This window comes from Hyperolius riggenbachi, chromosome 1 (genome assembly GCF_040937935.1).
Source record: "Hyperolius riggenbachi isolate aHypRig1 chromosome 1, aHypRig1.pri, whole genome shotgun sequence".
In the NCBI taxonomy this organism is placed as follows: Eukaryota; Metazoa; Chordata; class Amphibia; order Anura; family Hyperoliidae; genus Hyperolius; species Hyperolius riggenbachi.
The window spans coordinates 453,363,018-453,387,860 of NC_090646.1; the positions used below are offsets into that span (position 1 = coordinate 453,363,018).

At 39.0% G+C, this 24,843-nt stretch overlaps 1 long non-coding RNA gene across 1 annotated transcript; it reads right to left on the bottom strand.

The window, feature by feature from the left end:
• Nucleotides 1-1,619: 1,619 nt before the first annotated feature.
• LOC137553766 (uncharacterized) lies at nucleotides 1,620-20,107 on the bottom strand. The gene is made up of 3 exons (XR_011027288.1): nucleotides 20,021-20,107; nucleotides 10,037-10,122; nucleotides 1,620-1,675 (listed from the first exon to the last, which is right to left on the bottom strand). It is a non-coding gene; the product is annotated as an uncharacterized lncRNA (long non-coding RNA).
• Nucleotides 20,108-24,843: the final 4,736 nt, after the last annotated feature.

Below are 24,843 nucleotides of genomic sequence, written 5' to 3' on the forward strand. Positions count from 1 at the left end.
GGCACTATAGGATAGGCCTTGGACGAGTACTAAGGAATACCCAGACAGCTCATGGTGACCCAGAACCACCTGTAAAGTATAAAGGGCTTAAAGAGATAAAAAAGACCTCTATTAAAAAGCAATACCTTTTGAAATATGTACCTTTCAGGTGGTTCTAGGTCACCATGAGCTGTCTGAGTATTCATTGGGGCCTAAAAAATAATTCTCCTCTTATTGGTAGACTTGCACTTGTTTCATTATCTTATAACTTTTTTTTTTTTTTTTTTTTTTTTTTATAAAAATGCTAACAATACATTATTGAATGGAAAATCCCCGCTTAAAGTGACACTGGAGCAAAAAAAAAAAAAAAAAAACAATCAAAAAAACACTTGTGATATAATGAATTGTATGTGTAGTACTGCTACTTAAACAATAGTAGCAAAGAAAATAGTCTCATATTTTTATTTTCAGATATATAGCTTTTTTTTATAATATTGCATTATTCTCATATTCTGTCATATCTGCAATTATAAGCCACACTTTAAAGTATAAAACAAGCAGTGCTAATGACCCTTCCAACTTCCCTGCAATAAAACTCTTATCTAAATCTCTGACTGTTTCTTTGATGTATAAGTGCTCCAGATAATAGCACTGTAGCTGACCCAAGTTGGGTCGGAGAGCTCAGAGCAGCTCTTTTGCATAAAAAAACAAGTGAAGTTTCTTAACTCTTCCTGCAGTGGAAACAATATTAGAATAATGTATTTGTTATTAATGCTCTATTGCAGTACTACACATACAATTCATATATCATAATTTTATTTTCACTTCCAATCCCCTGTAAGGGACACAGATAAAGGTTTCAATCCTTTTGCTCTGTAAATAAAGGGGTAACTTTTTTATGTTTAAAGTGTAACTTATTTTTAAAAGATCAGCAATGATAGCGTGATGATTAAGTAAAGAAGTAGTTTCTGTAGTAAAGATACAATTATTTCAGCAGTACTGCTGTGCTTATCTTTAGCATTGAAATACTCAAAATTAAAAATCTGATGCACAGTACAAAAATATATAAAAAATCTTCAATATGGTAAAGGGAGCTTGCGTATGTAAAAGTTAACTGCAAGAAAAAAAATTACCATCTGTAGGGTTTATTTTCAAGAATGAGATCAAACACGTGCCTATAGGAAAGAACCATTTAATTGCAGAACAATCTAAAATAATGTGTAAATAAACAATGGTGCTCCTAAATGACAGCATGAAAGTATCCTAATTGCCAGGCTGATTATGAATGACATCAACACATATTCATGTTGTCACAGTGTTTCAAGTTAAAATAATCAGTGTTTGGTTAAAATAAGGGATTCCTATAGGGGAATGTTCTGCTCTCCAGCTGTTTGAGTTTTGGTGGATCTCAAATAACAAGATTAGGCAATTGAGAACCACAGGACGGATGTTGGTAATTGTATAATGATTGGCATGGAGCTGTAATTAAAGTGCTGAGCTCTTGACATATAAGCACCGACTATTGGCTGTTGGAAGTTGCCATTTTGCATGTAATTTCAATTTTCTTATCTGATGCATTTAATGCAGTTTTGTTTACAGAGGTCTTGAGTTACACAAATATCAAAGTGGCTTCATATTACCTGTTTACATTCCTTGTCCCAAGTAACTTTGGAATGTGACAACTCGCCACCTTGAACTCATAAAAACAGATAAAAAAGACTTATTACTATATGTGTTTAAATGGTTAAAGCTGAATAAAGTAGTTGAAAATTAAAACGTACTCAAATTTGATCTTGATCAGGTCAGTTAACCAGTGTCAATATTACGTGACCTTTTAGCATAGCCTCACATTTGTTTTTAATGTCCCTATCTTGGTCTGAGCTTTTATATCTGAAGGGTTTACTCTGTTCGCAGAATATTCCTGCACCATAATGCATATTAAAACCTGATAATCGCTTGTTGGTACTTGCACCCACCACTATTATAATCAGCCCTTGTATAAGCAATGTCAGGAGGGTCTTCCTTGCTATGAGCTAGTTTTTTACATCTGAAAAATCATTTGTTTTAATTTTAAAGACAATCTATTTGAAAGGGATAGTTAAGTACACACATCTAATATCTACAATGTGAAAAACCTAAACAAATGAATTTCATTTAGGAAAGGAAAGCCCTGAAAGCGATACCAGTTGTGGTACTGATAGAGGCAGCAGGACAGTGGTTGATATGGTTCAGATGAACAAATCTAGTGGTGGAAAAATAAAGGGTGAATGAGAGGAGGATTATGTTATACTCTTTTTTATTAGTAATACGACTAATATAACAGCTTATAAATATGATACATCTTATAATTAACCACTTTACCCCCGCGCGTACGTATTTCTCCGCCCCTTTTTCCATCCTTTAACAACCAGGGACGGAGAAATACATACTTTCCGCGTTCCCGACGCTGTCCGCGCTCCCGCTCGTAAACACGCCGCCCGCCGCTAGTAAACACGCCGCCGCCCGCTCGCCCAGAGATCAATGAATGGGAAAATCCATTCCCGTTCGTTGATCTAAGCCCCGCAATGATCCGCTGCTCTCCTATGGGCAGCGCGATCATTGTGAGAAAAAACTCACGTGTCCAGCCTCCTTATACTTCCTCCAAGCTTCCGGAAGGAAGCTTGGAGGTCGCATTAAAACAAAAAGTTACTGTGGCCATCTTGTGGCCAAATAGTAAACTACACCCTACACATTTTTCACATACAAATAAATGACTTTTACACATAAAATAACTCATTACCTCCCACACTCCCCATTTTTTTTTTTTTTTGTAATTAAAAAAAAATTAAAAAATTTACAATTAAAAAAAATACATAAATAGTTACCTTAGGGACTGAACTTTTTAAATATTTATGTCAAGAGGGTATAACACTGTTACTTTATAAACTATGGGCTCATAATTAGGGATGGACGCAAAAATGAAAAAAATGCACCTTTATTTCCAAATAAAATATTGGCGCCAAACATTGTGATAGGGACATAATTTAAATGGTTTTATAACCAGGACAAAAGGGCAAATACATTTCATGGGTTTTAATTACAGTAGCATGCATTATTTAAAAACTATAATGGCCGAAAACTGAAAAATAATTATTTTTTTCCCCACATTTTTCCTATTTTCCCATTAAAACACATTTAGAAAAAAATAATTCTTGGCATAATGTCCCACCTAAAGAAAGCCTAATTGGTGGCGGAAAAAACAAGATATAGTTCATTTCATTGCGATAAGTAATGATAAAGTTATAGACGAATGAATGGAAGGAGCGCTGAAAGGTGAAAATTGCTCTGGTGCTCAGGGGGTAAAACCCCTCAGTGGTGAAGTGGTTAAGCACAGCTGTTGCGATTTTCCTATTACAGATGGCTAAATTAAAAACAAAATAGTCTTTGTTCGTAATTGTAAGTTGTGCATAATTTGGCTCTTTTTATTTTTATCTGTGGTTAGTAGTGATGAGTGAATGTGGGGATTTTCATTTCTCCTTTATTTTTTGAGAGATGCGAATAGATAAGCATGAGAAAACATGTTTTCACACAGATGAGAATATGTTCAAAAATGTTATGAACCTGCAAAAATACATTTTCACCATATTTATGGAAGTCAATGAACAAAAACATTTTAAGATAGTTCATATTTTTGGAAAAAGTTTCATTTTGTTTTCATGAAAATATTGAGTTGGGCAAAAATTCAAGCTCATTCTTAGTGGTTATTACAGGTCAATACTTTCTTATACAGAATTGAAAACTTTACACTTCATTCCAGCATCTAAAAGCTCCATTGTGACAGCTGGCTTAGGCTAAATTCTATATTGGTGTAATTCAAAACAAGAATTGTAGTATTAAGCAGGTATCTCCCGGTGTTAGCCCATTGAGCTATCGGCCTGCTGGATGATCCAGGCTTGCCTTTAAAATGTAAAGGTTGCTTCAAAGGGAACCTGATGTGAGAGTTATATAGAAACTGCCATATTGATTACCTTTTAAAAATGCAAGTTACCTGACTGTCTTCTTGTTCCTGTGTCTCTAAATCTTTTAGCCATAGGCCCTGAACAAGCATGCAGATTAGGTGCTTTAACTCAAGGCTGACTGGATTAGCCATATGTTTGTTTGGGGTTTTTGATTTAGACACTAATGATGCCAGAAAACAGGCAACTGGAATTGTTTAAAAGGAAATCAATATGGCAGTCTTGATATCCCTCTTACGCAGGTGCAGAAGATGCCATCCGGAGGGGACCCCGGGACACCAGAGCTGCGGTGAAAGACATATTAGCTGCCAAGGGCTGGAGGAATACCAGGGAAAGTAAATCTTTTTTTTTTCTCGGACCTGTCCTTTAAGGTAACTCTGTAATGTCCAAGTTCAAGATTTCACAGGAAACCAATTAAAAAATCAGTACTTATGTATTGTGTGTACCTGGAATCCTACCAGCCTCATCTCCCCAATGCAACTATCTACACATTCAATATAGATTAAGAATTGATGTTATTGTTTAACTCTAGATTCAGGCAATATGCCATTTAAATTGTAACTATTGGCAATGTGATATTTAAGGGACCTATGCAATTACCTTACAGTGCTAGCGTTCCAGGTTCAAATCCAACTAGGACACTGTCTGCATGTTTATCACATCATATACATTTCCTCTACTACTACTGTTTTCTTCAACATCCCAAAAACATATGGGGGAGGCTACTTGATTTCCTCTTAAAACTGGTTTAGATTACAAAGGACATTACATTATGGACCCCTTTACTGTCAATGATTCAGAGTACTATATATATATTGAATATTATCCTATAGATATGGGAGATCAACTAATATCTTATTTAGTTTGCAGAGCAATAGTAATAAAAATGTATCTTTATTGTCTGGATCTCAAATGTAATTTCTTCAGAGTTGACCTTCCCAATTTATTTTGATATAAACAAATCAGACCAGTGTCTACTAAAACAGTTCCTGGTAGCACTGTTTCAGGAGTCAATCAGAGTCAAAATCATTTATTTCGCCAAGCACAAATGGGGGTTGTACCCGGAATTGGTTTTGGCTCATACAGGTTCTTGAAGGACACGGGGGGATAATGTCCAAAAGCCAAGAACTTAGGCTGCCATCATCAGGTACAGCAATATGACAAGGCATGACGGGAGTCCATTCAGTATCATCTGGCTAGACCCCGATTGCTAACCAAATGCTTGTTGAAAGGATCCAGTTTGATCTTTCATAAATACACCAGTCACAAAAATACCTCCAATAGTTAGCCACATGGGTTTACATCATTCTGTTCAGTGAACTAAAGTATCTAATAAAACATGTCTCTTCTTACCATATATTTTTTTGCTGACTAATTGACCTGATATTTATCAGCATATCAAATCCTGGCTCAACCTGAGTATTATTATTAATTTTATTTAGTATTAATATAGTGCCAACACCTTCCAAAGCGCTGTACAAAGTGTATTGTCTTGTCACTTAAGTGTCCCTCAGAGGGGCTCACAATCCAATCCCTACCATTTTCATATGTCTATGTATGTACAGTATCTCATATATGTATATTTTTTGGGATGGGGAGGAAACCAGAGTGCCATTAGGAAACACACACAGAAACGGGGAGAACATACAAACTTCATGCAGATAGTGCCCTGGCTGGGATTCTAACTGGGGACACATCGCTGCAAGGCGAGAGTGCTGAACCCTATGCCACCGTACCGGTACTGCAGCTACCACAAACTATAATCTTAATTTCTTACATGCTAAAATAATCTAATATTTGCTGTTTGCTATCTGGCTCAATATATCCACCAACCTTAATAGTGTAACTGTAGATGTTTAGCTCTTATCCTTTTACTTTTCTCGTTCTATATGTGTTTTCCACCGTATAGCACAATATTAAGAGGAATAACTTGTGCAAGCTACTTTTTAGACTACATTTCAGGCTAGTTATTGATCAGTAAGACTTGAATTATATTATGCAATGTGACTAAGCTTCATTTCCTTTCTCATCAACCACTGGGAATGCTTTTCTAAGTGATAATGAGCAGCAGTTCCCTTTAGGGATAGAAAAATGAAACTTGCAGTACCTCTGGGGGCTTGTTATCATGCTGCACCACTCAGCCTAAGTTTAAAAGTAAGCAAACAGAATAGGGGTGCCTAAGGCTGTTAGTGATTGTAGATGTTCCAGAACAGGTATTTCTTGCTGCAGAAAGAAGTTTTAACATTGTTATTTGAAAACTGTGTGTGTTAGAAATGAGGGGACTTTGCTAGTAAATTGGACAGTCTGGGCTAGAGGTTCAAGTGTATCTTAAAATACATGTTTACTGAAATGGACTAATATAATAAACCAGAGCATCTGACAAAGAAATCATGCAATCTGTGTGTATCTATCTATCTCATTATGTGCACAAAATATAGACAGAACATTAGAGTTGGGCCGAACGGTTCGCCGGCGAACCTGGTTCGCGCGAACCTAGGTGGTTCGCGTGCGGGTACCGCACGCGAACTTTATTGCGGAAAAGTTCGCCCCATTGCGGTTCGCCCCATAATGCACTGAGGGTCAACTTTGACCCTCTACATCACAGTCAGCAGGCCCAGTGTAGCCAATTAGGCTACACTAGCCCCTGGAGCCCCACCCCCCCTTATATAGGCAGGCAGCGGCGGCCGTGGCCACTCGTGTGCCTGCATTAGTTAGAGTAGGGCGAGCTACTGCAGTCTCTCATAGGGAAAGATTAGTTAGCCTTAGCTTGTCCCTGGCTGCATACCTGTTCATTGATCCTGCCACTGCATACCTGTTCATTGATCCTGCCACTGCATACCTGTTCATTGATCCTGCCACTGCATACCTGTTCATTGATCCTGCCACTGCATACCTGTTCAGTGATCCTGCCACTGCATACCTGTTCATTAATCCTGCCACTGCATACCTGTTCATTGATCCTGCCACTGCATACCTGTTCATTGATCCTGCCACTGCATACCTGTTCATTGATCCTGCCACTGCATACCTGTTCATTGATCCTGCCACTGCATACCTGTTCATTGATCCTGCCACTGCATACCTGTTCAGTGATCCTGCCACTGCATACCTGTTCATTGATCCTGCCACTGCATACCTGTTCTGTGAACCCACCACTGCATACCTGTTCTGTTCAGTGGACCCGCCACTGTATACCTGTTTAGTGAACCCGCCACTGCATACCTGTTCTGTTCAGTGGACCCGCCACTGTATACCTGTTCAGTGGACCCGCCACTGCATACCTGTTCTGTTCAGTGAACCCGCCACTGCATACCTGTTCTGTTCAGTGGAGTTTGGTGTGTCAGTGTGAAGCAGTACCTTAATTACACTCCCTGATTGATGTATACACATGCAAGATGTTTTAAAGCACTTTAGGCCTGTCATTTAGCATTCAATGTGATTTCTGCCCTTAAAACGCTGCTTTGCGTCAAATCCAGATTTTTCCCGGTGACTTTTGGCGTGTATCCCACTCCGCCATGCCCCCCTCCAGGTGTTAGACCCCTTGAAACATCTTTTCCATCACTTTTGTGGCCAGCATAATTTTTTTTTTTTTTCAAAGTTCGCATCCCCATTGAAGTCTATTGCGGTTCGCGAACTTTAACGCGAACCGAACCTTCCGCGAAAGTTCGCGAACCCGGTTCGCGAACCTAAAATCGGAGGTTCGGCCCAACTCTACAGAACATATATAGCATGTTAGTCTGAATGACATCTATAGCTTACCCTTCGCAAATTGCTACACCTTTATAAGCAGAAGAGTTCAAATCTACTGCACTTTACATCCCATGGGATTAACTTGTTGTAATGTTAAAAATACATTGTTCAAAGAAGACCATGCATCAGACATGTACATCAAATAACACATGGGATTGTTTAATAAGACAATCTAAAAGACAATGATGAAATACGGTAGACATAGCAACCAATAATGTTTTAGTTTACTGTTGTTCCTGTTGATGATAAATCAAACAAAATTATTGTAGCTTGATAGCATTTTGATAAAGTATAATTAGGTAGCACATTTTCTTTTGCTTTGAATTAGTTATACTGTAACTATTTTATGTGTTTTTGAAATGTATTAAAGTGGATCCGAGATAAACTTTTACTCATTGCATAATTGTGTTCCTTTCATATAGTTTATAGGACATTCCTCAAGTTAAATACTTTTTTGTTTTTGTTTTAATACTCTAATTCCCTATAAACTGAACAAGCCTCGCCCACAGCTTTTCAGAGGGCCTTGGCATTTTCAGACAGTAGCAAGGGCTTATGGGAGCTCTGTCTGGGCAGGAGGAAAGGGAGGTGTTACTAGCCAGAGATTTCAGAGGCAGAGGGTACGAGGAAGGAGGGGGAATTAGGTTTTAACAGGCTGAGGGCTGGAGATGCAGATCAGCTTGACTGTGTGTAATGTTTACTAACAGAGCACGGCCGCTGTCATTGTATCACAGGAAGAAATAATCATATTCTGTTGAAGCTGTTTGCAGCTACATTTGCTGTGTAAACTATCTAAACTTTAGATAAGATATATAGACAAGTTAATTGTTATACTTAGTTTTTCATCTCGGATCCACTTTAAAATTAGCCTATATGTGTGTTTAGAAGAAAAACGCCTCCTTTTTATTTCAAAGTTTTGAGTTTTCTTTCTGCAGACATGGAGATGAGGTTATTTCAGTGCTAGGGAGTGAGCATAATGGACGGGGGTGCAAATTGTATCTTATTGTTATGTTAATGTATGTAGCTTGGTATTGAATCAATAGAATGCAGTAGCTAATATTTTTTTCTGTCCCAAATCCAAGCTGCATATGTTTTCATAAAATATACATTTACATCAACTTAAAATTATTAGCATCTCATTGATCATTCCTAGTAATTGCTATTACGCATTCTGCTAAGCAGTATGTAGGAAGAATTAGAGTAGGGTTGAACGTTATTGGCATTTGAAACCTCTACATAAAACCTAAATGAGTATAATCTTTTTTTAGGATTTAGCGCAAAACTGTATGGGGAAAAAAGATAAAAAACTAACCTAGGTTGAGGGAAGCTGATCCAGAGGTTTCCAATGTCATCCTGCATCCCGCTGCTGCTTGCCAGGACCTTTTATTTTGCAACTGTGCTCCTCTCTGAGTCCATATGCACCAGCGCAGTAGCATGAAGTTGCTTGTGTATGGAGGAAAAATCTGTGTACCCCGCTTTGTGCTACTGTACTCTGTGCTACTGTGCAGGAGCAAACAGGACATGCACAGGTGCTGTACAGCTGCGCTTGTGAATGGAGGGGAGTGCAGCCGCGAGAGCAAATCCAACAATATCTTGCTGCATTGATTAGCGAGTTCCAGCACTAGATTTGTTGGGTCAAGGATGGAGGAGGAAGTCTCAGGACTATCCAGAGGTATCCTGTTTACTTTAAAGGTTTGAAAAATAGTAATTTGAATACCATACAAAATGTGTATGTTTGCTCTGCCACCCTATGCACCTTTGAAATATTAATTGTTTGTACTCTTAAAGTGAATGTTTACCGGTTTAAAAAAGAAAAAGTCAGATACTCACCTAAGGAGAGGGAAGGCTCGGTCCTAATGAGCCTTCCCTCTCCTCTCCCGGTGCCCAGTCCTGCGCAGGATCCCCCGTGGCAGTATTCAACCAGTTCGGTCAAATACTGCCACTTCCGCATGCCGAAGGGAGCTTTTGGAAGCCTTCGGGAGCACTCGGACTCCCGTGGATGCGGCCGCTTCATACTACGCATGTGCGAGCGCCCTCTATGACGCACTCACACGTACGTAGTATGGAGCGGCCCGTCTTCGGAAGCCCGAGTGCTCCCGAAGTTCCTGCGGCGGCGGACGCGAACGGGGGAGCCAGCGCAGCACCGAGGGCACCGGGAGAGGAGAGGGAAGGCTCATTAGGACCGAGCCTTCCCTCTCCTTAGGTGAGTATCTGATTTTTTTTTTTATTAGCGGTACCCATTGGCTTTAAAGTGACTCTTATACTTTACCCCATTATAAAAGTTTAGATTTGTTGAATAAGATATGTTTGAGTACCTTCATAGTAGTTCTTCATAACACTCTGTCACTGTGTAGACAGAGAAATGTGAGAATATCCAGCAGTGGTTGATTACAAATTGGTCCTGTACGGGTATTAAAAATAAGTTATTGCTGATAGTGAGCTCAGGTGGTGCAATAAAACATACTTTAATACTCTCACCTTTCAACAGTCTTTGCTATAATGTGATAAGACTTGAGCGGGGTCCCCAAATGTATGGCTTTTATCAGCAGTTTTTTTTTTAATCTAGTCCTGAATTCCTGGATCACTTGTATTTTCCATTGTTCTTCATTGATCTCTAAACTTAACATATCAACTAAGTCTCTGACCCAGAATGCCTCAAAGCATAGCAGAATCATTAAATTAAATCAAAAGATAGCATGGTGCACGGAGAATGAGTGCATTTTTGGCTCAGAAAATGCACTTGCCACATATTGGCCAGTGACAAAAAATATTTATTATTATTGTGCCTGAAAATCAACTGCAAAATGTACAGAATAGGGCACACTTTGTGCTAGAAGGACTTTTGCCAAGCTACACAACCAGAATAGTGAAATGAAAATATATACTTATTTCACAATGTGGAGTATTTGCATCTGCATTTGAAGAGCTACAACTAGATCTCCAAACAAGATGGGATGCTATGTAAAATATTTTAACAATAATTTTATTGAGGTTTTACAAAGGATTAAGCATTAATCAAACTTGTACAAACCTTTTGACATATGAACAGATTAACAAAACATTAACATCGTGTCCATCAGTCAATCAACAAACTGGAGCTAGTTATTGACTAAGGAAATTTACTGTTATACACTTTTAGTTAAAGTCAGTAGAGGATTTGATTGAAGCTTCTGTTAGCTAATGTTAAAGTGGCTTGGAAGGCCATGAAACTTGCAGATATGGGGTAGTTGTGGTATGAAATCGGAATATAGCTGCCCTTTCTATTTGTAGGTTAATGTTAACTTGTCTTTGAAGTTGAGCCAGGGAACGGATGTCTGGAGCTCTACAGTTAGAAATTACCAAACTTCTCGCCACACATAGTACTTGAAAGTTGGGACACAGGCTTGTTTACCATTATGTTGTATCACCTTCTTTTAACAATATTATGTAAACATTTGGGAACTGAACAGTTAAAATCATTGTCTTTTTTTTTTGACTGATAGAAGGAATTCAGCTGCTTAAAGGAAACCTAAACTGAGAAGGATGTGGATTTTTCCTTTTAAAACAATACCAGTTGCCTGACTCTCCTCCTGATCCTATATCTCTAATGCTTTCAGCCACAGCCACTGAACAAGCATGCAGATCAGGGGCTCTGATTTAAATCAAACTGGTTTAGCTGCACACTTGTTTCAGGTGTGTGATTCAGCCACTACTGCAGCCAAAGAGATCAGCAGGACTGCCAGGCAACTGATTTTGTTTAACCACTTGAGGACCACAGTGTTAAACGCCCCTAAAGACCAGGCCATTTTTCCTAAATTGGGACACTGCAGCTTTAAGGGCTCACTGCAGGGCCGCACAAATCAGCACACAAGTGTTACCCCCCTTTCTCCTCACCAACAGAGCTCTCTGTTGGTGGGGTCTAATTGCTCCCCCAGTGTTTATCTATTTTTTTGTAAATATTTTTTTTTATATAAATATCATTATTTTTTTTTATGTTTTTCCCTCCCTCCCTCACTCCCCCAGTCAGCCTATCACAGCGATCGGCTGTCATAGGCTCCTGCCTATGACAGCCGATCACTCTCCTGTGTCCCAGGGTGACAGCCGTGTCACTAGGCTGTCCCCAGTACAGCGCTGCCTTCGATCACAGAGCTGTACTATGTTCATAGATGGCGGTTTTTCCGTCTAACAGTCACTGCTGGGAGACTGAAGGTGGAGCGGAGCTCTGCCTACCAACCAGAGATGCGTGATCTCCTGCTAGCCCCATTGAAAGCCGTTCATGCCAATCAGCGTGGAGCAGTTCTGGGGCTGCCGCCATGTTCACGCCAATCGACGTGGAGTGGTCAGCTAGTAGTTAAAAGAAAACATCCATATCCCTGTCAGTTAAGGTTCCCTTAAAGGCTGTTATGGGCCAAAGTGCTTCTGCATTGCACATACTTTCACAAATGATCTATTACTTTTGTAAAGGCATAAAAGTAATGGAGAAAGTCACAGTCATGACTATGATTTGAACATAATGGTGGCAGAAAGGTAAGTTGATAGTAAGTCACTATAAGGACTAGGAGTTTGCAAATAGGACCAATTATTTTTTGTCAATAAGGTTAAAATTACGGCTATATATATATATATAAAGAGAGAGAGAGAGAGAGAAACATTCCAGTGCTGTGGACAGAGAGCTTTAACATTGACCAAGTACACCCCTAAAATAGATAAGCACTTTGCAGCACAGTGGAGTAGTGGTTAGCACCCTCACCTTGCATCGCTGGCCCCCCGGTTCTAACAACATCACTATCTACATGGAGTTTAAATGTTCTCCCCGTTTCTGTGTGGGTTTCCTCTGGGCACTCTGGTTTCATCCTACATCCCAAAAGCAAGCAGTTAAATTAATTAGCTTCCCCGTTAAATTTGCCCTAGGCTATGATAGATATATATACTGGACATAAAACTATGGCTGGGATTAGATTGTGAGCATGATAGTGTATTTTGTACTGTTTGCCTTGTATAGCTTTGTCCTATGATGTAAAACCTTGTTAAGTTACATCTCTCATTGTTGTATCATTTTATGTATTTATTGTTTAGCATTGTGTAATGTGTTGGAGCTTTATAAATACAATAAATAATAATAATATTAATCCTCTGAGGGACAGTTAGTGGCATGACCACGTATACTCTATAAAGTGCTGTGGACGATGTCCATGCTATATAAATACTAAATAATAATAATTTCCTCCTACCACACTCAAGGATAGGTGTAGTGAGTAAGCTTTCAGCCTACCAGATTGCAAACCAACCGGTAATTAAGTTTAGTTGCTTAGGGACACATATCTCTTTTTCAACTTTGGCTAAATGCAGGATCTCCTTTTTAAAGGGACTCCGAGCAGTGCAGAAACTATGGAAAGATGCATATTATTTTAAAGCTCTCTTTTTCCTTTTTCCAATGATATATAAACCGCCACCCTACGCCTTTTAGTTTTTGCTATTTTCGCGATTGAAATTGCTGCGACCGCAATTTCAATCGCGAAAATAGAGAAAACTAAAAGGCGTAGGGCGACGATCTGGGTGTCGCCAGAAAGAGGAGAAAGAGAGCTTTAAAATGATATCCATCTTTCCATAGTTACTTGTATTACACAGGATGACACTTTCACCAGTGTCAGCAGCTCCATTCAGCAGAATGGAGCTGCTGACTTTAGGAAAAAGTCACCCTGTGTAATACAATATAACCATGGAAAGATGGATATAATTTTAAAGCTCTCTTTCTCCTCATAGTTTCTGCACTGCTCGGAGTCCCTTTAAGAAAGGAGCAAAGGACTTGGTCAAAACCACCTTTCCTACACTGTCCGAAACTGATTTGGTGATTGACAGAGCCCACAGACTACCCAAGCCAAGCCACATTGTCAAGCACCTACCACGGGATGTCATCACCCGCATCCACTTTTTTCACGTTAAAGAATCGTTGCTCTCAGCCACTAGAGGTGGAAAGAAGCTCCCAAAACCTTATCAAGACTTAGCCCTGTATCAGGATCTCTCACAACTTACCTTACAGGCAAGAAGAGGATTCTCCCAAGTCACTACAACACTAAGACATCAGAAGATTGATTATTCCTGGGGCTTCCCAACAAAACTTTTAATCAAAGATGGCGGAGTGACTCATGTTGCTAGGGATCCCAAAGAAGCACTAGGTCTACTAGCTAAATGGGACATCCCTATTTTCACCCCAAGAGACCCAAAGAAAGACAAACCTATCTACCAAGTCTCACTCTCTAAACAGCTTTCATCACCTAGACAAACTCCCAGAAGTAACATCCAACAACCCATGGATACCACCCAACCACCTGTCCAAGATGAGGTAAGGGAAACTGCAGTGGCTTCCTCTGGTTCCTGAGCAGTTGGGTGTCCAGCCACAAACTTGTTTTTTTCCCCCACACGAGACCTTTCCCCTCAAGGTCATCAGTAATTTGTTCCTTGCAGGAGAACTGTTCTGGACTGTGTCCACATTAATGGTCCTTTGACATCTAGGTCATACCCTAGGTGGACTACCTGTTGGCTCTGCCTACATTCCTTTTTCCTCTTCCCCCTTAAGGGGAAAGTTTCACAGAAACAGCACTTTGTGTGCTATGTGTTCTAGTACTGTTAATATTGTAGCTGTAACTTTTGTTTTTTCAGCAGCATTGAACTTATTGGTTATCTTTGACCCATACGGTCCAGGTTATAGTTTCGATGTTGATATAGTTTTTAAGTATGCCCTAACGTCCAACATTTACTCCGATTCTATCCAGGTTCCTTCTTGCTCCTTTAACAGCTGTTTAAAAGGACGACATCTAATCAAATACACAGGAAATTGTGTAAGTGCATGTCATAACATCCATAAGGTTAACTCATATGATGTAACAAACTCAAAGCAATTTTTACTGCTCTACTATGTCACAGGAAATTAAGATACTTTCCCTAAATGTACGAGGTTTAAATTCTCACAGGAAACGTTATCTGCTACAGAAGTTAGCTAAAGATGACTCAATTGATGTACTATGCATTCAGGAGACCCACTTAAATGAACTAGGTGCCAAAAAATTCAAACTATACCAATATTCACAAATTTACCACTCATCTCTCCCAAAAAAGAAAAAGGCTGGTGTTCTTATTGCAATTAAAGATTCAGTAGGTTTGGTAATGGAGAAAGCTCATACTTTCAAAGACGGCAGATTAGTGGTCATTAATGGTAAAATAAATTCTCAGGACATAACAATTGCAAATATCTATGCACCAAACACACATCAAGTGAGTTATTTGAACAAAAAACTTACAAAAATTAATAATCTAGCAAAAGGCTCCCTGTTTATCACAGGCGATTTAAATGCAGTAGCTGATCTGAATATAGATCGTACATTTAGCCGTAAAAGACCTCCAGCAACAATTCAATCCACCCTTATTAACTCAGAACTCTTTGATGTGTGGAGGTGCCTTCACCCTACAGAAAAACATTACACCTTTTATTCCCCCATACACAAAACCTTTTCTAGGATAGACTACTGTTTGGCAAACAGGTTTTCTCTCCCACAAATTTCTAAAATAGAGATTGGTTCTAGGATCTGGTCTGATCACTCCCCCCCTTGTAATCAAACTCCAACTTCAAAATTCTTCCCAACCATACAGAAACTGGAAAATGAATAAATACATCCTTAATTCGGAACATTCATTCCCCCATATTAAATCAGAACTTAAGGACTATTTTAAATTCAACGACAATAAACAGGTCTCTGAAACAACTCTCTGGAATGCCCATAAGGCCTTCATGAGGGGTGTTTTCATTAAGTATAGTGCCATACAAAAAAGGAAATATAAGGAAAAAACAGACCCATTGCTCAAAAAAATCCAATCCCTTGAATTAGAAATCTATGCCAAAAACAAAACAGAGTTAATCCCAAAATTAGAAGAAAATCGTCAAAACTTAGCAGATTGTTTATACCAGCAATATGATAAATGGCAAACGGCTTTAAAAGAGACATGGTACTATGAAAAGAATAAGGCTGGTAAGGCCATGGCGAGGAAGATCAAGGGGAGAAGGATATACCAGCGTATCATAAAAATTAAAAACCCAAGAACTAAAGATATAGTACACCACCCACAGGATATTGTGGATGCTTTGGCTTCCTATTACGAATCCCTCTATAATCTTGAGTCTGACCCTACCACACATGTCCCCTCATGAACTGAAATAGACAAGTACCTAGAATCTGTAAAACTCCCATCACTCACTGACTTCGAACAAAAACAAACTGGAATACCCTTTTGCCAACAGGAAGTCGAATTCGCCATAAGATCCTTAAAAAAAGGATAAGGCACCTGGGGTAGATGGTTTTATAAATGACTATTATCAGATCTTTACTGATATCCTTTCAAAACCTCTCACTAATATGTTTAACGAGGTAGCTACCCTAGGCGCCTTTCCCAAAGAAAACCTCTCAGCTATAATCTCTACCATTCCCAAACCTGATAAGGATCCAACTGACCCTGGCAGTTACAGACCTATTTCGCTATTAAATACGGATATTAAAATCTATGCCAGGGTCATTGCGAACAGACTTACCCCCCTCATACCACAACTGATCCACCCGGACCAGGTTGGGTTTGTCAAAGGGAGAACAACTAGCGATGGCACCAGAAAGGTTCTTGCTTTATTGCACAAACTCAGACTCTGTCAGACGCCTACTCTCTTTGTCTCACTAGACGCGGAGAAGGCGTTTGACAGAGTCAATTGGTTATATTTATCTAAAACCCTGACCAAATTTGGTCTGACAGGCTTTCTTCATAGAGCCATTTTAGCTCTATATGGACAACCCTCGGCTAGAGTATCCTCGTCTGGTTCAACATCATCATCTTTCAACATAAACAATGGTACTCGCCAGGGCTGCCCTCTATCCCCGTTAATCTTTGTATTGTCCATCGAACCCTTAGCTCAAAAAATCAGGGATAACCCAGCAATACACGGCATCCCACTTACAAAAACTAAAACCAACACTAAACTAGGCCTGTATGCTGATGATATACTTTTATATCTACAAAAACCCTTAATATCCCTCCCAAATTTAACAACCGAATTAGATCACTTCTCCAAAATATCATCCTACAAATTAAATAAAAGTAAAACAGTAATCCTCCCTTGCCATGTGTCTCAAACTAATATAGACAAGTTGAAGAACTCTTGCCAGTATTCTTGGACTAACACATCTATAAAATACCTAGGTGTCAACATTACCCCCACAATTGCCCAACTTTATAAAGAAAATTATGACCCATGGATAACAAAATTAAAATCTCGTCTAGATGCCCTAGCAAAGTTAGAATTTTCATGGTTAGGTAGATCCAATGCTTTTAAAATGATGATACTCCCACAACTTCTCTACCTTTTTAGAAACCTCCCAATTAGAATCCCCCAAAAATTCTTTATTAGCCTTCAGAGAACACTCAATAAATTTATTTTAATGAATAGACACTCTAGATTCTCGAATAAAATTTTATCACTTCCTACTTCCGACTTAGGCCTTGGTATCTCAGATCTTGAAAAATATTATCAGTCAACAATAATTGAACAGTCCAGAACAGTTTGGATGAGTGACACTACTAAACAATGGCACAATATAGAGGAAGAACAACTGCCTTATGGTTCATATAAATCATTTTTAGAATCCAGACTGGTCTGGAAGGTCCAACCAAATATTAAAAACCCAATATCAGCCAATATGTTAAGAATTTTAAAAGAAACCATGAAAGTTTTTAAGAAAGACCCACTGGCTATTGAGATCTCTACTCCATTAACCTCACTTAACGCTGTCATAAAAGACATAGAACTAACTTTAGAACACTGGTCCTCATGTGGCATTAGCACTATAGAGGACTTATTGATAGATACTAACATTAGGTCATTTGAAGATCTGACTACAATGTATGGCATACCTATAACTGACAAACCTATATATTTTAAAATTCATAGATTCCTAGCAAGACATCCCCTTACCCCATTAGCTCTTCCACCTAAAATTAAGAAATTAATCTCACCAGAAAAATCAAACCTGAAAGGTATCCCTACCTTATATAAATCAATAATAGAACTAAAAGATGAAATACCCAGATGGCAATTGAGCAAATGGGAAGAACTTCTTCAACTTGATATTGGTCAAGACGATTGGGAAATGGCATACAAATCATTGAGGAAATCCTCACACTGTATCAGTCACCAAGAAAGTTTTCTCAAGTGTGTATGGCTTTGGTACATGACCCCAGAGAAGGTTGCTAAATTCGATCCTAAATCATCCCCTCTCTGTTGGAGAGGATGCAATCATACAGGTTCCCTTATGCACATATTCTGGAGTTGTCCTAAGCTCCAGAAGATGTGGACAGACGTTGTCGACACTTTTAAACAACTCCCAGTATCCTTCAACACAATCCCCCCTGGCATGGCTCTACTCCACTTAGGCACAATGGACCTGCCCCCTCGGGAACGGCTAATAATGAATCATATCTTTATTACAATCAGAAATCTGATTGCATGTAATTGGAAATCCTTAACTGTTCCTAAAATAGATAATATACTCAGACAAGTAGAATCTAATTTACTAGCTGAAAAATCCTGGGCCATTAAATGTGGCACCCTGCAGCCGTTCCTGAGAAGGGCAAATCTATGGCCTGTCATATATACTAATTCCAAATTATTGGAGTTCTAGATATACGGAGGATAGGTAATAGCAGATTTAGAACAACATATACTTAAGCTTAAAGAATGGAATCCTCTCATTTAGGGAAACTTAGGAAGATCTATTGCACGGTAACCTGTTGGATGTTGTCTTCAATCAACAAATGTGGAGAAAACCTACGGAAAACCCTGGATATATTGGATATATTAGATGTTGTATTCGGCAGATTATTCAGATCAGAATAATCTCAGTTTAGTTTTAGTTTAGTCTAGTTCTAAAATAGTTGAGTTTAATAGATAAGCTCTAAAAGCTTTAATGGGCTTATTAAAGGATAATTCTCAAGTTATGCTTGACTGTCATTACACCCTCTGGCATATATCATGTTAGATGATTTCATGAGGATCTACTCCCTGGAATCTATGTAGGGAGGCTTTGACCCCCATTTTCCAGGTTGAGAGGAACCTTTATTACCACTTGAAACAGTAAACATGATGCAATAAAGCAACAACCATAATAAAAGAGGGCCAAGAGAGGTACTCATATATAACATGGGTCATATGGTTATAAGAGATAGTTTGGGAACATGGATAAAATATCTAGTTGTGGAGCTGGACACCACACCCTTCTGTCCTGATAATCAGAGTCTTAAGATGTCTGGAATCTCTGTAGGGCGGTTTAATCCCCCATTTTCCAGACATCTCGGCTCAACTCACTTGTTAGCTTTTATAAACATCGGGTGTGCAGTTCCACATCTATAATAGAAGGTTAATTCAACACCAGTTTCTGCAATGACGTGACCCATATATTGTGCATCTGACTTACTCATTCAATATCTGGAAAAGGAAATGCTTATGTAATACATAGACTTTTATTCGAATACCTACTATTGCTAGGTACCAGGGAAATTATCAAGCAACCACTGAGGAATTATACCATTTGAATAAAGTTTTTATGCTGTCATTGGTTGCAGATAAGCGACTCACAACTTTGTTTTTTTTTTAACCCTGATTATAACCTTGATTATAACATCTTGATCAAGCATTGTTGATGGTATGACTTATACTTCCATGTAAACTGTTCTTTTTCTTCATATTGTTATTTTATATGCTGTATACTTATGCATACCTATATATATTCATGTATGTTCAGTTAACAACTCAGCACAAATGTCATTGTTAATATGACTGTAAAAATTTGAAAATCCTTTAATAAAAATTATTGAAACCTAAGAAAGGAGCAAGTGCCCTATTGTTAATTGTCCCCATTTAAGCTACTTTCCAGTAGAAATTGTAATACCAATGTATATAGTAAAGTTTACAATCCAAAAAGGGGAAAAAAACTTGTATGATTTGACCATAACAAAAATCATGTGCCAAGATCATAGACGGTCTGTACCTCCAATAAGTAAACTTTTGTATGTGGCTGTATATACAGAAGGTAAAGAACCTTATAATCTATAAAGTATATGTTTATTATAATACATTGCATGAAAAAAAATGCCATTACACTGCATATTTGTTTTTTAGTGCCCTGTTGTTTATAATACTAAGATACCATATAACCTAAAAAAACAAAATGGCAAACCAATTCAAAATAAGTAAAAAAAATCCTTGTGTTTCCTTTAAATGAACCTACCTCAGATTTATTGAAAAAAAATATGTGAAGACACAAATATGTTGTACCCCACTGAAGCAAGTTACACATCAGCATTCAGCATTGATTAATCCAGTGATCCTAACTGAAAAAAGCAAACATGATTGGTTGTCATGACAACTAGTGCATCATTGCACTATGTAATTATTAAGCCTACGTATTTTACATATGCATTTTCTGTTGATTTCGATTGTTTCATATTAATGTTACTTGTCTTTAAACATTCACATCTTAGTGCAGGAGTAAAGCATTTTTAAATCAAGTATTATTTTCTTTTCATATAAAAATATCATGCCTAAGCTTGAAAGTTTTCAGAAATGTGACTAGCATAAAATTCAAATGTTTCTAGTAGGAGGATGTCATATTGTATGCCTGGCTCGTCTCCAGAAGCTTTATCCTCTCATAAAATTATCAGGATCTTTTTGGCAATGATTGTGAGCAGCAGTTATTCCAAATTAATGTTGTTAAGTTGCACAGAGAACTGCCTGGAAAATCTGTGTTTTGACTACAGAGTACTGGTTTCCAGCGAGACACTGCGCAACATAGTTTGTGTATAGATCCAACATTTTTTTTTTCTGAATTAGTTTACATATCCCGGTGTGTAATATTCTTTGGCTCATTTTAGAAGTTGCAGCAGAACCTGGAATCACAGCAAAATTGTTTTTTTTTTACTTGGCCTTTTATGATAGTGCCACATCATCATCACACTTTGTTTGTGGGAAAATATGCGATGAAACCAAATAAAGTTAAAAAATAAAGGTAGTCAAAGAACCTCCGAGACTTAGAAACTTAAAGGGAACTCCAAAGACCTTTTTAAAGGACTACAGTATGGGGGTAGAGGGAAAAAGAGTTAAACTTACCTTGGGCTTAAAATGGTCCCCCGCAGACATCCCGTACCCCCGCAGACACTTACCGATGCTCCTGTCCCCGCCTCTGGTTAACTTCTGGAATTTCCGACTTTAAAGTCGGAAAACCACTGCACCTGTGCAGCCATGTCCTCGCTCCCGCTGACATCTCCAGGAGCGTACTGCAAAGGTGCAGACTGTACTGGGCCTGCACAATGCACTTCTGGTGACGTCAGCGGGAGGGAGGGCTCGGCTGCGCAGACGCAGTTTTTTTCCGACTTTAAAGTCAGAAATTCCAGAAGTGAACCGGAGTCAGGGCCGGAGCATCAGTGAGTGGCTGCACAGGCACAGGATGTCTGCGGGGGACCATTAGAAGCCCCAGGTAAGTTCAACTCTTTTCCCCCTTACCCCCTTACAGTACTCCTTAAGGGCTCTTTTCCACTATGAAATGCGATCGCAATCGCGTTTCAATTTCCACCATGCGATTGCGATTGCGATTGAGCTACTATACTCATTATAGTACAGCTCAATCGCATACAAAACGCTGCAGAACAACGATTGCGATTTGACCAAAATCGCTTCGCAATCGGATCGCACTAATGGAAATTGCTGCTGCAGTTTCCATTAGTTTAATGTACCTTGCGATTTGCGATCAGAATCAAATCGCAAATCGCAGGCTAGTGGAAAAAGGCCCTTAAGGCTTCCTTATTCCCCCCATGCAGATTATTATTATTATTTAGTATTTTTGTAGCACCGACATCTTCCGCTGCGCTGTACAGAGTATATATAGTCTTGTCACTAACTGTCCTTCATAGGAGCTCACAATCTAGTCCTACTCCCTACCATAGTCATATGTCTATATTGTGTAGTGTATGTACATATTGTAGTCTAGGGCCAATTTAGGGGGGAAGCCAATTAACTTATGCAGATCTGTAGAATAAAGAGCAAAAAGCCTATCTTACTATTTAAAGGACAACTAAAGCAAGAGGGGTATGAGGGCTGCCATATTTATTCCCCTTTTTAAGCAACACAAGTTGCCTGGCTGTCTTGCTGATCCTCTGGCTCTAATACTTGTATCCATAGACCCTGAACAAGCTTGCCGAAGATCAGGTGTTTCTGACGTTATTGTCAGATCTGACACAATTGGCTGCGTGCTTGTTTCTGGTGTTATTCAGACACTACTACAGCCAAATAAATCAGCAGGGCTGCCAGGCCAAAAGGAAATAAATATGGAAGCCTCCATATCCCTCTCAGATGAGGTGTACTTTAAAATACTTTAACCGTAAAAAAGGATAGTGATGAGATTCATATAGGACAAAACACACATTTTTGGAATACAAGTTTAACTACCTAACGATCGCCGTATGCCAACGGGCGTGGCCACGGTGGCAGCCCAAGGACCGCCTAACACCAATTGGCGTCAGGTCCTGGAGCCGGCTACTGGCGGAGATTGCCCGCAGGCTGCACACACATCTCCTGCTTGGGGGGTGGAGCTCCACCCCACCTTCAGTCTCTGAGACTGTTAGACAGCGAAACTGGCATCTTTCTACTAAGTACAGTGCTGCAATCCATGGCAGCATTGTACTGGGGACAGCTGTGTGACACGGCTGTCCCCCTGGGGCACCAGAGAGCAATCGGCACTCATAGGCTGAAGCCTATGACAGCCGGCCACCGTGATTGGCTGGCGGGGGTGGGCGGGAGAGAGAGAGGGAAAAAAAATACCTTTATTTAATAAAAATAAATAGAAATAAATATTTGTAAAAAAACAAACAAACAAATGGGGGGCGATCAGACCCCACCAACAGAGAGCTCTGTTGGTGGGGAAAAAGGGGGGGATCAGTTGTGTGCTGTGTTGTGCGGCCCTGCAGCTTGGCCTTAAAGCTGCAGTGGCCGATTTTACTAAATATGGCCTGGTCTTCAGGGGGGGTTTAGCACTGTGGTCCTCAAGAGGTTAATGAACATGATGAAGCTGTGGGGGTTCTCAAATTCTTTTCTGCAAATAAAAAAGTTTGAAGTCTAATTTCTTTGCCATTTCATGGAACACTAGCGTAGTAATATAAAAGTTGATATCACTAAACTCTTTTAATAATGAAATGAGTATTTATTGCACACAATTAACAGCAGCGCATTTCGGGGGTTTTCCCAATTCTTCAGGTAAACGCAGCAACAAAGTGCTGGGTGGTTTAGGCGATCATGAATTAATGGCTCTATCCTACCTACCACCAACAGGAAAGTGACCATTTAGACACCAAATCAAGCCCAGGCAGAACTCTCCTATAATCCTTTACAGTGGTTGCAAGTAATTGCAAACAGAAATTGGTAAATACTTCTAACTTTCTTATATTTTGGTGTGCTTGCATGTTGCACTACAGGCTCCTGTTTCTTCTTTGTATTTTTCTGGTTCCCTGGAGTTTCCCTGGTTCTAATCTCTCGAGATGACAATTTTGATTCACACACCTGACACTATTAGAATCAGATATGAATTTTAAAATGATAATGTACAGTGAAACAGTCTGCTGAAAATGCACGGTACCTCATTAACTATTGTTTGCTAATCCACCCTCCCCATTACCAAAGTTATCACTTCAGATCAGTTATTTAACATGTAATAGTGACAATGGAATGTCAGTCAACATTTTCTTGTTTTTCCAGTTTTTCTTTTTCTTTTTGTTCTTCTAGGAACACCAATTTTGGAACCTGTAAATGTGGAGCCCAGTTTCTGATAACTCAGCAAACTGTAATTGTTTGATTTCTTTTAATCATAATTTCTTGGCTTTAATCCAATTAGCATTACTGTATTCAATAAAGCAGAAAACAACTGTTTTTACCAAACATTTTGTGAAATGTCAATTCACTAAGGCTGTTACTGCATGGAAAATGGAAAATACATAGCTGCTCAAAATCTGCACCTGCAGAGCTCCACTATAGTAGTGGAACTCCGCCATTATTTGTTAGCCACTGGTACAGTGTAAATACTACATTAATGGGTGACAAAAAAGCACTAGTACTCATGGCACAAGCCCCACACTCTTATGCGATAGTGTCATACATTCTTGAAAGAAATAAAAGTAGATTTGTATTTGTATATTATATTTTAAGATCTTTACTAACAACATCATCTTAAAGGGGAACTGAAGTAAGAGGTATACAGAGGCTGCCATATTTATTTCCTTTTAATCAATACCAGTTGCCTGGCAGCCCTGCTGGTCTATTTCTCTGCAGTAGTATCTGAGTATCTGAATAAAACCAGAAACAAGCATGCAGCTAGTCTTGTCAGATCTGACTTTAAAGAATGAGCCACCGAAACACCTGATCTGCTGAATGCTTGTTGAGGGGCTATGGCTAATAGTATTAGAGGCAGAGGATCAGCAGGGCTGACAGGCAACTGGTATTGCTTAAATAAACATGACAGCCTACATATACCTCTCTCTTCAGTTCCCCTTTAAGACCTAAAATAAAATGCACATTAGTAAAATGAATGCATTCATCACATTCCCCCATAGCATGTGTAACCATTGTGTCTAGCCCCTCCCTTCTCCCAAGTGCAATTATCAGCCTACATCTGCAGTATTATAGTACTCTGTTTTAATGCCTTCCATTACAGTACATCCTCTTAAAGTGCATGCCATTTTAAAATAGGTTAGCATAGTGCCTTTAATTATAGTGTCTTCTCTTATGTTTTCTTCCATTATATTGTTCCTTATTATAGTGCCTCCTAGTACAGAGCTTCGTGTTACACCGGCCATGGTTGTAATGCTTTCCTTTATAGTGCCAACTCTCAGTGCCTTCCGTTATAATGTCTATTGTGATAGTGTTATTTATTTATTTATTCTTAATGTCTCCTCTTATTGTACCTCCACTTATGATACTCTTTCTTGTAGTGCTTCCATTTTAGTTCCCTATATAATACTGCAGTGGCCCCAGCCCTCCCTTAGATATAGGCAGCATATATCATGCTTA